At 39.9% G+C, this 14,680-nt stretch overlaps 1 pseudogene; it reads right to left on the bottom strand.

The window, feature by feature from the left end:
* Positions 1–5,815: 5,815 nt before the first annotated feature.
* On the bottom strand, positions 5,816–6,869 carry LOC110541589 (heterogeneous nuclear ribonucleoprotein D-like; annotated as a pseudogene).
* Positions 6,870–14,680: the final 7,811 nt, after the last annotated feature.

Here is a 14,680-nt window from a genome sequence, read left to right on the forward strand (position 1 = left end):
CCAGATGAGCAGAGGAGAGAGACCTTGAAACGCTGTGCAGTCGTCATTCAGTGAAGAACCAAATTAACACTAATTATATTCTGGCTTGCTGTGGTGCAGCCAGTGTGACTTCACAAGGGGAGATGGCGTCCATGGCACTAGGTGGCATCATTCTGACACATTTACAGACCATTAACCAGCACTAGCATCATTTCAAAGGGCTTCTGTCAAAACATGAAGGGCACCCTGGAGCACACGGCTCAGCCCTGTGAGATCCCAGAATTAAAACCTAGCTGTGGATAGACACAGTGTGAGGAAAGGCTCTGGAGGGCTGGGTGTCCGCTTGTTCCCAAATTTTGGTCAAGAGTAGGCTCTGTCCTAACTCATCTAAAAAGCGCCTAGAAAGTTTTATTTGGTGTGAAGGGCACGTAGTCATAAAACGTCCTTGCCTTGTTAATACATGGAAAGAAAGATAAGTTCTTCCTCAGGAGGCGAAGCTAGTGGTCACGTGATTCCTGAGCTTTCTTGAGCAAAAGTCCGAATCGATTTTCTGTAGCAGAGTTTCCAGATGCCTCAGACATCAGGCTTCTATCAGAGAAGGGTAGGCTGGATGAGTCTATAAGCTGAATGAGAGTTTAGATGTGTGGGTGGTTCAGATGTCCGTGGAACTCGGAGAACAGGCCAGGAGACTCTCTGTACAACCTGTCTGGGCTTTTGCCACTCAGGATTGGGTCTAAAGGGCATCAGCTTGGCGTTCTGGGGGAGGATTTTAGAGAAGCAGAACCTCAGCTCCCAGCTCTGCTTCCAAAGCTGCTGGAACAGAATCTACATGAGATACAAGAAGACTGCTGGGCAGATAACTGAAAGGGTGGGGCCGTTCCACTGAACACTGAGCTGCTCTCTCTCCACTTCCGCTGTCTTCGGATTCCCCTCTCCAGACATTGCCCCAGTTATTGCTCACAACTTCCCACATCTCCATATTTTTGGTCACATCCTACTTGCTGGTATTATCTTCCACGGAGTCTCCTGTGAAGAAGTGTTTGGTGTCTACCTGAGCTGAGATTGTGTGTGTGTGCACGGGAGTGCACTTGTGTGTATTTTCTTTTACATTTTTGAGAGTATCGTGTGTGTATAACGTGCTGTGATGATATTCATTTTCCATAACCCTCTCTTATTGTTCTAGCACTTCCACGGACAGTTTCTTCGAAACTAGTCACTCTCCTACCTTCATGTTGCTCGCCATGGTCCACCCCTTGTTTCAGGTCCCATGAAGGCAGTCATAGCTTCTATGTGATCATGGTTGCAACGACTGTGCTGTACTCTCTCCTCCCCATCTCACACATCTTCTTTTCTGTGGGTGATACAGATGTCTTGTTTGGGGCAATTCATTCACCAGTCATTTATTCTCTCTAATACATCATCCTGTTGCACCATGCACCATAAATACCCTAAGTTTGATGGGGTAGCATTAATAGGAACTAACAACCATGCTATCAAGACTACACCACCCCACCCACAAATCCCTCGATCAAAAATTTGTCCCTCCTACAAGATGCGCAGGGATAAATGTTGGAACAGAGATTGAGGCAGTAGCCAACCAATGGCTGGCCCACCTGGAGACCTACCCTGCGGGACAAACCCATCCCCTGGCACTATTAATGATAAGTTGCTGTCCTTGCAGACAGGAACCTAGCAGAACTGTCATCTGAGAGGCTTCATCCAGATGATGGTGGAAACATATGCAGAGACCCTCAGCCAAACATTAGGCAGAACTCAGGGAGTCTTGTGGAAGAGTTCGGGGAAGGACTGAGAGAGTTGGAGTGGTCAACAATACCATAAGAAGACCTACATAGCCAAGTAATCTGGACCCATTGGGGGCTCCTAGAGACTGAACCACCAATAAAAACCATGAATGGACTGGTCCTCGATCATACAAGCTGACGGGCTGCTTGGTCCTCAAGAAGGTCCCCTAACCATCGTAGCAAGGTCTGTGTCTGACTTAGACTTTGTTGCCTTCCTGCTGATCCTGTTTCCCTAGAAGGGTTGGCTGACTCGTCTTGCCTCAGTGAAAGAAGAGGCACGTAGTCCTGATGTGACTTGATATGCCAGGGTGGGTTGGTACCGGGGTGGGGGTTATGGGAGAAGTGGTTGGGAGGGTGTAACTGGGAGGAAGGGAGAAAATGGATTGGGATGTAAAATAAACAAATAAATAAATTAATGTAAAAAAAAAAAGAGGCTAGAAAGAATTTTCAACCAAGTGATATTTAAATGTGGTTCTTACTCCTTGTAATATGAATGCCTCCATTCACATTCTAGTTGCTTTGCCCTTGCCTTGATAGCCTCATTGTTTACCACACAAGCACAAAACCACAGCACAATTCTGTACTTACCAACCACCAGCACTCGTACCTGGGCATCTCTCTTTCTCTCTCTCTCTCTCTCACACACACACACACGTGCAAACACACTTGCATACACACTCAGGCAGACATACACATGCACACATGCATGCATGCGCACACATACACAGGCATACAGATAGGCACACACACACACACACACACACACACACACATGTACTACATCTAGACCTTTTGGTTAAGATCATGTGCAATTGTAATAGTTCTCAGAGGAATGTTGGTAATTATTAGGGTACAAATTAGCATGGCTATATGAATGAGGATCTAATACCTTAAAGAGTTCAGGGTTTGAATTGATGGAACAAAATTCTATAGCGGTAGTTGGGAGAATGGGTAAATGTCTGCCTGTCACTCTTTCTCCTTTACGCATTTTGTGCTAGTAAGCTCCATCTTGCAATACTTATTTTCAGGTATGAATTATAATAGAAAGATCATTTCCAGCATTTCTTTAAAAGATGAATGTGCAATGGTATGGATTTCTGATTGAAGCAGTTAAATCTTTCTTGAGCTAAAGAGTTGCAGTTCATTTGAGAATTCGGTTATTAATCTTGCCCGATGCTGGTCAGATCCTAAATTGCTAATAGGTAATTTAGTAATGTTTACAGATGCTTGTCATAGAATAATTCCAGGAGACAGTTTTGAATCTACTGGATCATTGTGTATCGTACTAAAAGGGTGTTGTCCAGAGGGAGAGTACAATTGTTAGCTAATAATAATGAATGGGATAAATTATTATTTCTTTTCTTTCCTTTCACGATCATCCTTTCTCTGAGTAACTATCATGTGCTTGGGTGGGCAGGAAGAAAGAATATTTGATGAAATCTGAAATAATACTTGGTTGAAAATGAAATAACTCTTCTACTCTTTTCTAAAATAACCTCCCATGTTCATTGATTACAAGTATACTTGTGCAGGTTGCAAGGAATCACTTTATTTTATTTCATTCAGTTGCTTGCCAGTTTCTGCCTCTCTGCTACTCACCTCTCAGCCTCTGCTTCTCTTGAATTATTTAATGTTTTCCCCAGTTAATCTAAATTAGAGGGGGTTTGTTGTTGTTGTTTCAAAGGGGAGGGGTGGCAAGAAACTAAAAATAGTCACTGAAGCCAAGATATATTACAGCAACTGCTTTTGCCTCTGGTGCTTACTGGAGTTTCCTTTGTTGTCTTGTTTGATTGTTTCATTTATATGGCAGGTTAGACAGCAACACACTTCTGTTATTGCCTTTTCTCAGTGGTGGATTTTTTTAGGCCCAGATTCCCCTGAGGCAGCCACTCCCATCCCCAGCTGGTGACAAGAGGTGCTGTTGCTCTCAATCCTTACACCTACTGGAGAAAGATCTACAGAGATGGTATTAAGTGCCATGGAGTGTCTCCATTTTTAACCAGAGAGTGGGAGGGAGGGAAGGAGGGAGGGAGGGAGGGAGGTGTGATGACTGTGAGAGAGGTCACCCAACAGGTCACAGCTCGCCCTTTTGCAAATGTTCGACTGCATTCTTTTGCTTTGTTCATCTTTTCCCACCTCTAGCTACTACCCTTTCCTTTAAGAATATCCTTTGGTTTTCTTTTTATCCTGTTGTTTGCAATAATGACATAATTTTTAATCAAATTGTAAAAACATGTAGGAATGAGGCTGGGTTTTCCTAAGAACTGAGAAGAGAAAGGTTGGTAAATCATTCGCTGAAGCTATTGAGAAAACATTGGGTCATTAGTTATTCTCTAACTTTCCGTTACTCTCTTAGCTGATGCTGCCACTGGCCACTGAGCATAATCTTTGGCATAAAATCAGGAAGGAGAAGACTTATGGGTGGGAGGGAAGTTAAACTTTGAGAATTAAGGAGATTCCGTGTAGCTCTAGCAATGCTTAAGTTTCTGCAAGTTGAGAAGAGACCCAAAGAACCCTAGCCATGAAGAGAGAGCCTGTGGAGGCCAGTCTTAGCTCTTGGCATCCTGGCTGCCCTTTTGTGTCCTGTTGATTCAGGAGCAGAGAAGGAGAGACACTGGAAAGAGCCTCTATGCAGCTACTGTTCTTCTGTGATGTTTTTGATGTTTGTTCAAGGTACAAAAAAAAAAAAAAAAAGCAAGGTTAGTGAAGAAAGGTTAAGGAAGGCTATCTAGTAAATAAGAAGACCACCTGAAGTACTGAAGTACCAGACCCGAGACCCTAACATCCAAATTTTAGCTAAGGCAGTTGGTCCAGGGCCCTGGTCATTGGCTTTAAAACCACAGCTAAGAGAATCCCCAAAGGAAATCTGCCCCAGAACTGCAGAGCAACATGAAGAACCAGGTGAATCAGGCACATCAGATCCTCACAAGATCAAGAAGGCTAGTGTAGTCAGAGATGGTCTGGGTGTGGAGGTGTAATTGGGAATAGGAAAATGAGCAGGATTTGAGCAAGGACTGTACATCAAAGAGGGTATTTAAAAATGTCTCCCTCCCTCCATAACCACACACATATGAGGTAAAGGTACAGAAATGCCAAAAGTCTTAGCTGTTTTTCGCTGGAATAAACCTGATGACCTGCAGTAAATAGTCTGAACTCATCCTGTGGGCAGAAACTGAAAACACAATGATGTCATGACATGCAATGCCAGCAGAAGAGACATTTTCAAGGTTGTTTTACTTCAGACTCTTGATTTCTTCGTTACTATGTAATTACATTGTATGGTAGGTTAAACTGTGAAACACATAATCTGGACAACCCTATAACTGTGACTAATTTTTAACTTGCAACATACATTTAGAATTGTAGGGGATGAGACACACTTTCAAATATAGTCTTATAACAGTACCCCCTTAAATAACATTTAATAAGGTATACTGCAATAAATGAAAAATTTGTTCTTTCTCATTTAACAAGTATATGCAGCTTCATTTGCTATTTAGAAGGAATGTGAAATAGGCACAATAATGTTGAAAAATAGGTTGACATTGGAGACAGAGGAGATGGCTCAATGCTTAGGAACACTTGTTGCTTTCATAAAGGACTCACAGTTCTGTCTAGCACTCAGATTGGCTGGCCTAACCATCTGTGGTGCCAATTTCAAGAAATTTGGTGCCCCCTTCTGGCCTTCATAGGCACGTGTACAAATGTGGTGCACAGATAAACAAGTAGGCATAAACACATAAAATTTAAGATTAAAAAAAATCATCAAGAATATGTCGAATTTGGATTTGGATTTATATTAAAATATAAATAATTATGTGTTATACTATCAAATTGTGTTTTTTTCACATAAGGAAGCATTTATTTGTGATTTCACATAAAATCATACAAATAAAATTTGTATAAACACAAATCCACATTGAGTCATAACACAGATCGCAAAGGACAAAGTAAAAACAAAGGAACTAATTGGCAGCTATATACAGCGGGACACAATTGTGTCACATACACTACAGTCTTATACAAAATATTAATCACCTTAGGTCAACAGAGGACCAGGCAATCTTCACTGTCGCCCTGTAAGATTGTTTCTTTACACCTCCTGCTTTCTTCCATCGCCTTCCTTTATTCTGGTGATTGCCACGCCCTCGGGATGCCTTGCCGGAAGCGCTCTGTTGACCACTGTAGTCTGCATATCCCTGTCCATATCCATAGTTCCTATAGTTATACCCAGGATAATCATATCTGCCACAGCCACTAAAATTTTGATGACCACCATAGGCACTATTATGATTTCCATATCCTTGATCAGAATAGTTATTAAATCATTGGTTCCAGTTTTGGCCCTGACCTCTTCCACATCCTCGCTACAGCACCTCTTCCACCTTTTGGTTGTTGCTGTTGCTGCCTATATACCTCCTTTGGGGAGTGCGACTTTGATTTCACCCTTCCTAGAACCTGTTTGATGGTATCTGCTTTCTAACAATTTCTTTACCGGCTCCTCATCTGTGTATGTGATAAGACAGAACCCTCTTCTTTCATTAGTTTTTTTTTTTTTTTTTTTTTTTTTTTTTTTTTTTTTTTATCCATGAGAGGCTCAATATTTTCTATCTCTCCAAAGGCTCCAAAGTAGTCTTTTACTTGTTCTTCTGCAGTATCTGGAGTTAGTCCACCCACAGAAGCCTTTTGAGGGGGCTCTCTTGCTTTTAAAGCTTTGAGCTGTTTTGGGGTCTATCAATTTGCCGTCCAGTTTGTGTTCTTTCAGTTCCAAAACCTTTTCCACACTAGCAGCGTTTTTGAAAAGCACAAATCCACATCCCCTTGATCGTCCAGTGACTGCATCTGTTTTAATTGTGCAGTCTACAGCTTCCCCAAATCGAGACAAATATTCAGTCAGATTTTTCTTGCTTGTATCCCAGCTCAAACCACCAATAAACATTTTACGGTCATCCTGGTGGTTTTTGCTCGAGTTGATCTTGGATCCCTCCGCGAACTCCTCTATGTTGCTGCACTCATTGATGTCTTCCATAGTGGCGGAGCAACCCCGTTGGCAATGGGTTGCTGGTGCGCAGTTCGGTTCCCCGCAGCAGCGGCCCAAAATTGTGTTTTATGGTATCAAAATGAAGGGCAAAAGACGACCTAAAGCATTGTTCTTCAGGCTCCATTAGGCCCAACTTTTTTTTTTTCAATGTTCAAGCTAAGGTTTCCCAGTGACTTTGAACTCAGCAAGGAGTCTAGGGGCAGTGAGATTCAGGGATGTACCTGGCTTTAACTCTCCAGTGATAGTGTTATCAGGACATATCAGAATACTTGTTTTTGTTGTTGTTGTTGTTTGTTTTGTTTTGTTTTACACGTGATTTGGAGATCCAACTCAGGTCTCTATAGACTTTTCCTGAGCCATTCAGGAAAAAACATTTCCCCAGCATTCAGCATACATTTTTAAAAACATTTAGTTATTCATCGTGTGTGTGTGTGTGTGTGTGTGTGTGTGTGTGTGTGTGTGTATGTGTGTGTGTGTGTGTGTGTTTACATACACAAGCTAAAGGACATATTTTGAGGTCAAAGGATACATTGTGTGAGTTTTTCTTCTTTCACTGTGTGGGCTGAACTATCCCAATGGAGACTGAACTCAAATCATCGGGCTTGGAAGTCTAACCAACTGAACTATCTCCTCAGCTCCCAGCACCAATGTATAAAAATATTATGTCTTATTTTTTAATTCTCGGACTTCACAATAAAAGTGTCATTTAAAAGATCTTTTTCTACTGTGTTCCTAAAGGGGCAAGGAAAGAGACTAAGTCTCTTTGTCCACTTTGAGTCTCTGAAGCTCCTGGATATGGAAGTGTTTATTCCCAACAAACAAATAGAAAAGCTGAGAATATCATGACTGTTTTCCTGCGGGTGGGGGCCAGAATAGAGTTCATCTAAGAACTGACAAAAATCTCCCCTGTGGAGGAAGCAGCACTTTCAGAAAGCAAGGACAACATGATATCAGGAGTCTTTCAGGGGCACGGGACAACACTTCCTAGTTTAAATCTACTATCCCTGTTTCCCCCACTTTCCTCAGCATGCAGCTTTCTGCCTCTGTGACCCCGAGAAACCTACTTAACCTACATTCTTTGAACTTATTTCTTCACTTGTAAACTATGAGTGGTAATAGCATCCATTACATGAGAACATCAGGAAGAGTAAGTGAATTCGTATTTTTAAAGCAATTAAAATATTAATTCAATAATGTACATTATATTGCATATATTACATACTATATAAATTTTAAATAATATTTATATATTTTCCTCATTATCATACAGATATCAGTCTCTTATGCTAATGCTTATTTAAGTTATATTCTTCTCTCTAAGAGAAAAATGGTTTTAAAATATGTGATAGTTCAAATTACTGTGATCTTTTTTTCCTTGTTGGTTTCCCCAACCTCTGTGGGAAAATCATGGACAGAGTCTATTAGCCAGCATGAACTATTATGCCTTATTAGCAAATATTTAAGCTCTTCCTTATTAAAATGAAGTTGTTTATTGATTGTTTTTAGTGGAAATTGAAACCGACTTCATGGCTTCCTATTAATCCATCATTTCCTAGAACATGTTTATAGTAGCATAGGGTCTGAAGATTGCTCATAGACTACTGGATTTCATGTTGGCTTTGCATAGGGGGAAATTCCAATCTCTTCATGATACAAAGTCTGTTGGAGACTAAATAATGAAAAACTCATTGTGTAACATATTTTCTTGGTTAAAACATAACATGAGGAAACTACTTTCCTTTTTTGTCTTTGTTTTTATTTTTTTGTGGGTTTTTTTTTTTGTTGTTTGTTTGTTTGTTTTCATCCATATGGGAAACTTTGAAATCAAACTTTTATTTCCCTGGGAAGTACTTGGAAAGCTAATGCCAGCAATGCAACTAAGGTGTTTTGAACTTAATTAAAATAACTTTAACGGGAGCTATTGCTTAATAGAGTTCTTTTACTTCCCTTGCACTTAACTACTACAGCACAGCATTCAGGATCTGTGTAGGCTCTCACCATGTTTCCTTGGCTCGTCTCTCTTCTTCTATATCTATGTCTCATATTTCTGTCTCTCTGGAGCAAATGATGGAGAAGAAGAAAACAGAAAGAGAAAATACGGAGTCTTGAGATAAGCAGCAATTCTGAGTACTTACAAACACAAGCCTTTGCTTTTGAAAATAAGCCTAGAATGTCACCAAACAATTTGTGAGGAAATTGCCATAACTTTTGTTTTCACATTTCCATCAAGGGAGAAAGATAATGGGATTCAGAACACCTCCACTCACACAGAGTTCTGTGTTGTGGATTCAGTTTCAAACCTGGAGATAATGTGTGTGTGTGTGTGTCCTCATCTCTTCCATTTATTACCAATACCCATTGTTTTATACGTGATGAAATGAAATACTCTTTTGAGATAAAAGACTGACCTTCCTTAGGGATTGTCCAATTAAACAAAACAAAACAAAAAAGCACCTCAGATTACTGTGTATTCATTTCTGAAAACATCCAACACAGCTCTGTCCTATTGCTCACTTGAATTCAAAGTTCATAATTTGCAACTAAAAAGTCTGCAAGGACAGGCTTCTCCATTATCACTGCGGACAGCATTTTCCTCGGCGGCCATCCATGGTAGACAGCACAGTCCACGGCCTTTCAAAATGGGCTGCCCAATTATATTTTTTAAAAGATGTTTTGCTGACATCTAGAGGCATTTGGGTAATAACACTTATTAATAATGATTCTTCTCACTTATAGGGTGGCTTGCATTGCATGCTCCCTCAGCTCTTTACACACATTAATTAATTACACATCACAGACCCCTGTGAGGTGGAATGGGTGGGCATTATTATGTGCAAAGTATTTATTGATTTCCAGAGACAATATATAGCTGAGGCACAGAGGGAAAACTCAAAGGTGCAGGGATTAAGGAAGGAAAATAAAGACACAGTGTGAATGCAAAAGAAATAAATACAAATAAGTATAACCCCAGTATGCTCCATAGAAAGAGATGATTACTTAGAAATCTATGCTTCTTATGGACTTCTGCAAAGGTACCTAAGAAATTAAAGGGAGGGTTTATTTGATAAAATTCCAGTGTTCTGGTTTGAAACCCATTCACAAGGCTTCAACCCACAGGTGTCTCTGAATCCTGGATTTTTCTTGGAAGTCACTGAGGGGCTGAGGCAGTAGTGTGGCCTTTGGGCTTGCAGTGAAGGTATTTCCTGACTTTAAGACAAGGTTTGGGATTGCGTGAGGGATATAGAGAAGAAGGGAAAGAGAAGTTACCGGCAGGTTTCCATGCAAAAGTATGCTTGGAGGCTGTGGAATTTAAACTATGCCATAGAGTTCTATAAATCAACTGTCCTTTGAAATTCTTCTAGGCTTGTTTTATGGCAATGGCTCAGAAAACCGTTTTTTGAAGCAGTAACTATTCTAACTTTTCAAGGCAGTCATAGTTCTTATTTATCTTCATGGAACTAAAACTTTCAGGGCTTACTATTCATTTCTAAACTGAAAGGTAATATTCTCCTTAGAAAGAAAAATGTTGTAAAATCACTAGCTTGAAGTCACCAAGACATGATAAAAGGCTGGTGAAAAGCTTTATGCTCTTTCTATAAGTTATTGTAATGTTTTATTTTACGACGATAACAATAACTTGCCTTTAAAACAACTTATTTTAGTCAAAGCTGATGAAAGGTAGCAAGAAAACAAATGGAATGTAAATGATCCTAAGTGTGTTTTAGACTTCTAGCATTGATTTTGAAAAATAAAACTTAGATTGATACTACCTTCTACTTACTGCTATTATTCTCCCCCAAATCCCCAAACCATTTGAAACCTATTACTAGAACATTGCCATTTCTCTTGAATCTTTCTTGAAAGTTTAATACACAAGATGGGCTCTAAATTAGAGAAAAATGCGCTCAGCTGGGAAGATTCCTTGCTGCAGAAGCAGGACTACTAGAGCTTTGATCTCAGAACTCCCGTAACAAGCGGGACTAGACCCTCCTGTGACCCCAACATTGAGTGGGGTGGAGACAGTAGGATCGCTGGAGATCACTAGCTGCCATCCCAGCTGAAAAAAAAAAGTGTTACTACTCATGGTTCACACTGAGATTGAAGGAAGGAATAGGAAGATAGGAAGAGAGTAACAGGAGAACACGCAACACCTTCCTCTGGCGTGTGTACATATGTGCATATACACGCTGAGATAGATGAGAGAGAGAGAGCTGAGAAAGAGATAGGATTTATTAGAACTGAATTCCTGTGAAAACTCTTTCTGATGGAGTCTTTTCCTCCTCCTCTCTGCTATGGTTTATATTTCTTTGCTTTACTTCACATCATCACACGGACTAAACTTTTAAAGGTTGTTTTGTTTTTGCAAGAATGCAGTACCTTTTCTAGAGCTGATATTTTCAGTTGTTTAAGTCGCTCACTCATCAGGATGAAATAACATGATTACTTTCTCTCCCAAATTACATCAGAACTAGATGCTCTGAAGCCACAGGGAGGTTTGCTTAGAGTAGAGGTTGCAGGGAATCACGTTGAAAATGAGTCATTTAACTGTGAGGAAGGCTGGAGCATGGCATGATACTGATCCTTAGATCTCAGGGGACTTGGAACCAGGACTGCTGGTTAAATGGATAGATATTCTGATAAAAGAGGTGGGAATGGTATAAGATGCAACCATTTATTTCAAGATGATGACCAGATCGTTCTCAATGTTGATGAGAAAACAGCTGCTTCCTCATCTCCATCCTTTCCCTTCTCCCTTCTCTTCTTTTGACCTGCTGCTCTGAGATACCACATGTTGGCTGCCATTCAGTTATAGTCTAGGCTGGGCCTTCTGAGAGTTCCCCAGGTATTCGAACTCTACCAGTCTCCTTGTTTCTCAAGAAAAAACATCTTTAAAAATTCCAATTCATGGACTAAAAGGAGACTTTACAAAACCAGCTATTTCCTAAATTGGAGTCCACTTCATCTTCCAATGAGCAGTGGTGAGAGAACCCAGGAAGTACATATCAATCATGACCCTGGGATTTGTTTTGCTTTTGAACTTGGCTTAGTACGCTGGGACTGCAACCTATAGTTATATATTCTGTGATACCAGAGAAGGAAGTTTATTTTCAAGATCTATGGGAACTCTCTTTCTGCAACAGCTATGTAGCTACTTGTTGGAGACAGCAACAGTTTACAGCAGGTGAACATTAACAATTCTATATCTCATTCTGTTTTGCGGTCATGTGCCTCCTGGGTGAAAATCAAGCTGGATATTTAAAATTCTCTCATACACAAGTAATATGCTCCTATTTGCCAAGGAGCTGGTGATAACAGAGAACATATGTGGAGCCAGAAACTCAAGAGATTTGCAAAAGCACTTCCATATTTAGGACAGGTTGAGGGGCACAGAGGGGTATGATTTTCAGTTCTGTGTTCTTTTATTAAAATGTTTATTTTGATTACAAATGGATTTTGTAGAATTTGAGTGGGGATTTAAAAGAGCTTCCTGTCGCTTGGCTTTGTTTATAAGTGTGTAATATGTAGGGGATAGTGAGAGGAGTTGTCAATGAAACATGTGTATCAGTGTTGGAGAGAAAGAGAGAGATTTCTCCCTTGTAACCGTTGCAACTTGTCACACTCAAAACATTCAGTTTGTATGTGGGACTGGCCTCAGTGGTAACCCCATACATGACATATGCACACACATACACAAAAAATAATAATAAAAATAATTTGCGTCTGGGGAAATAGCTTTGTAGTTAAAAACACTGCCTGCTTTTCTGAGGACCTAAATTGTAGAATCCATCCTGAAAAGCTCACTACCTCCTATAACTCCAGTTTCCAGATATCTGATGCTCTTCTTCATCCTTCTCTACAGATGTGGCATACACCAGCAAGCACACACACACATGTGCGCACACTCACACACACACACACACACACACACACACACACACACACACAGAAAGATTAATGTTGCATGTATGTATATAATTTCAACAATGGCTACTTGGCATTGGATAAACAAGAAGAGACCCTCATTGGAGAAGACTATTTCTCCCTCCCTTCATAGTCATTAGTTGTCTGTAGTTATTTGTCTAGGGATGAGGCCCATGAGAATTTCTTCTGCCATAGTAGCATAATCAATTGGTATTTTCATTGGGTGGGCATTGTTTAGGCAGCCATGTTGTTTCATTATCATAAGTATGGCTTCTTTGTTATTTCTAAAAGATATAGATAGCCCCATGGCAGATATCCTGGTTCCCCAGGCTCTTACAGTCTTTCTACCCCTTCATCTGCGATATTACTTGAGCCAATATTTATCTAATAATAAAAGAAAAAGAGTCCATGAATATGAGAAGGAGTGATAAGGGGGAATAATCAAGAGGTTGAAGGAAGAACAAAAAGGAGGGGAATTATGTAATTAATTTTAATTTTTAAAAATTACAAAAAAATAAAATAAATTTAAAATACAAAATTAGATCATTTTAAAAAAGACTAAAGATAGTCAGTTCATTCAGCTAAACTCTAGTTCAAATGACCAAGAGGCAGTCCAACCAAATATATCTCTTTTTTTCTTTTAAAATTACATTTTAGTTTTTTTTTAATTTATTACAAGTTATTCACTTTGTATCCCAGCTGTAGCCCCATCCCTGATCCCTCCCAATCCTGCCCTCCCTCCCTCTTCTCCTCCCATGCCCCTTCCTCAATCCAGTGATCCTCCTCCTCCTCCTCCTCCTCCATCTGACCTAGCTTATCAGGTCTTATCAGGGTTATCTTTCATAGTCTTCCTTTGTGGCCTGGTAAGGCTACTTCCCACTAAGGGGGAGGTAATCAAAGAGCCAGCCACTGAGTTCATGTCAGAGACAGCCCCTGTTTCCCTTACTAGGGAGCCCATTTGGAGACTGAGCTGCCATGGGCTACATCTGTTCAAGGTTATCTCTTGGTTGGAGTAATAGTCTCAACAGAACCAAAGATATATCTTTTATCTAAACTTTTTAACTATTTACATCTCACATAGATTTAAAACCAAGTTTTCTACCATGGATGGCGTTGTCTTAGAAGATATGTACCTCTTATCCCATTAATCTTATTTATTCTACTCTTCTAGCCATCCCTTCCAGTCAGGCTTTGTTACCGCAATCTTTGGAAAACTCTCCTGCCTTTGGCCTTGGCGCTCTGTGTTTCTTCTCTCATCTGTGCCTTTGGATAACTAATAACTCCAACTTTGCTTCCTTCAGGTCTTGACATAAGAATCACTATAGTGAGCTCTTCCCTGATTTCATATAATATTCCACCACCTTTTCCATCCTCAAAGTTTCCAGACTCCTTCAATCTAAACTTTGCTCCAATATTCTCGTTTTACTTTGTTTTCTTTGTCATTGGTATCCCTCACATAGAATAAAAACTTATAAATTGAAGAATCATTTGGTTTTTTTATTTCCTGTTGCAAGATCAGGATCTAGAATAGTCCCTGGCCATAGGTGCTCCATAAATGTGTTTAATGAAGCTGTAAAAATGTACTGGGTACCAAAGGCAGAAAATGTCCACAGAGATTCAGTGTGTTATTGTGGGATCACCATGCAGTGAATTTAAGCATGGGAAGATATTAACTTTCTTTACCATGACCAGTTTAAACAAATTGAAATCACAGACCAAATTATATCATCAAGAATTTAATGAAACTGCTACAAGTGTATTCAGGTATACCTGGGTGGTTCAAAAGCACAGGGTGTCTATTTCAGAGTGATAGATACATAATCAACTGATAATGTTTTGCTTAGAAATTTTGGGTAACTTCACTGAAGCTAATTTATAAACCTTAATTACTGTAGCTAATTTTCTTCCTTAAGCTTAAACACTATGTTGAATGAAA

This window comes from Meriones unguiculatus, chromosome 16 (assembly GCF_030254825.1).
Source record: "Meriones unguiculatus strain TT.TT164.6M chromosome 16, Bangor_MerUng_6.1, whole genome shotgun sequence".
NCBI lineage: Eukaryota > Metazoa > Chordata > Mammalia > Rodentia > Muridae > Meriones > Meriones unguiculatus.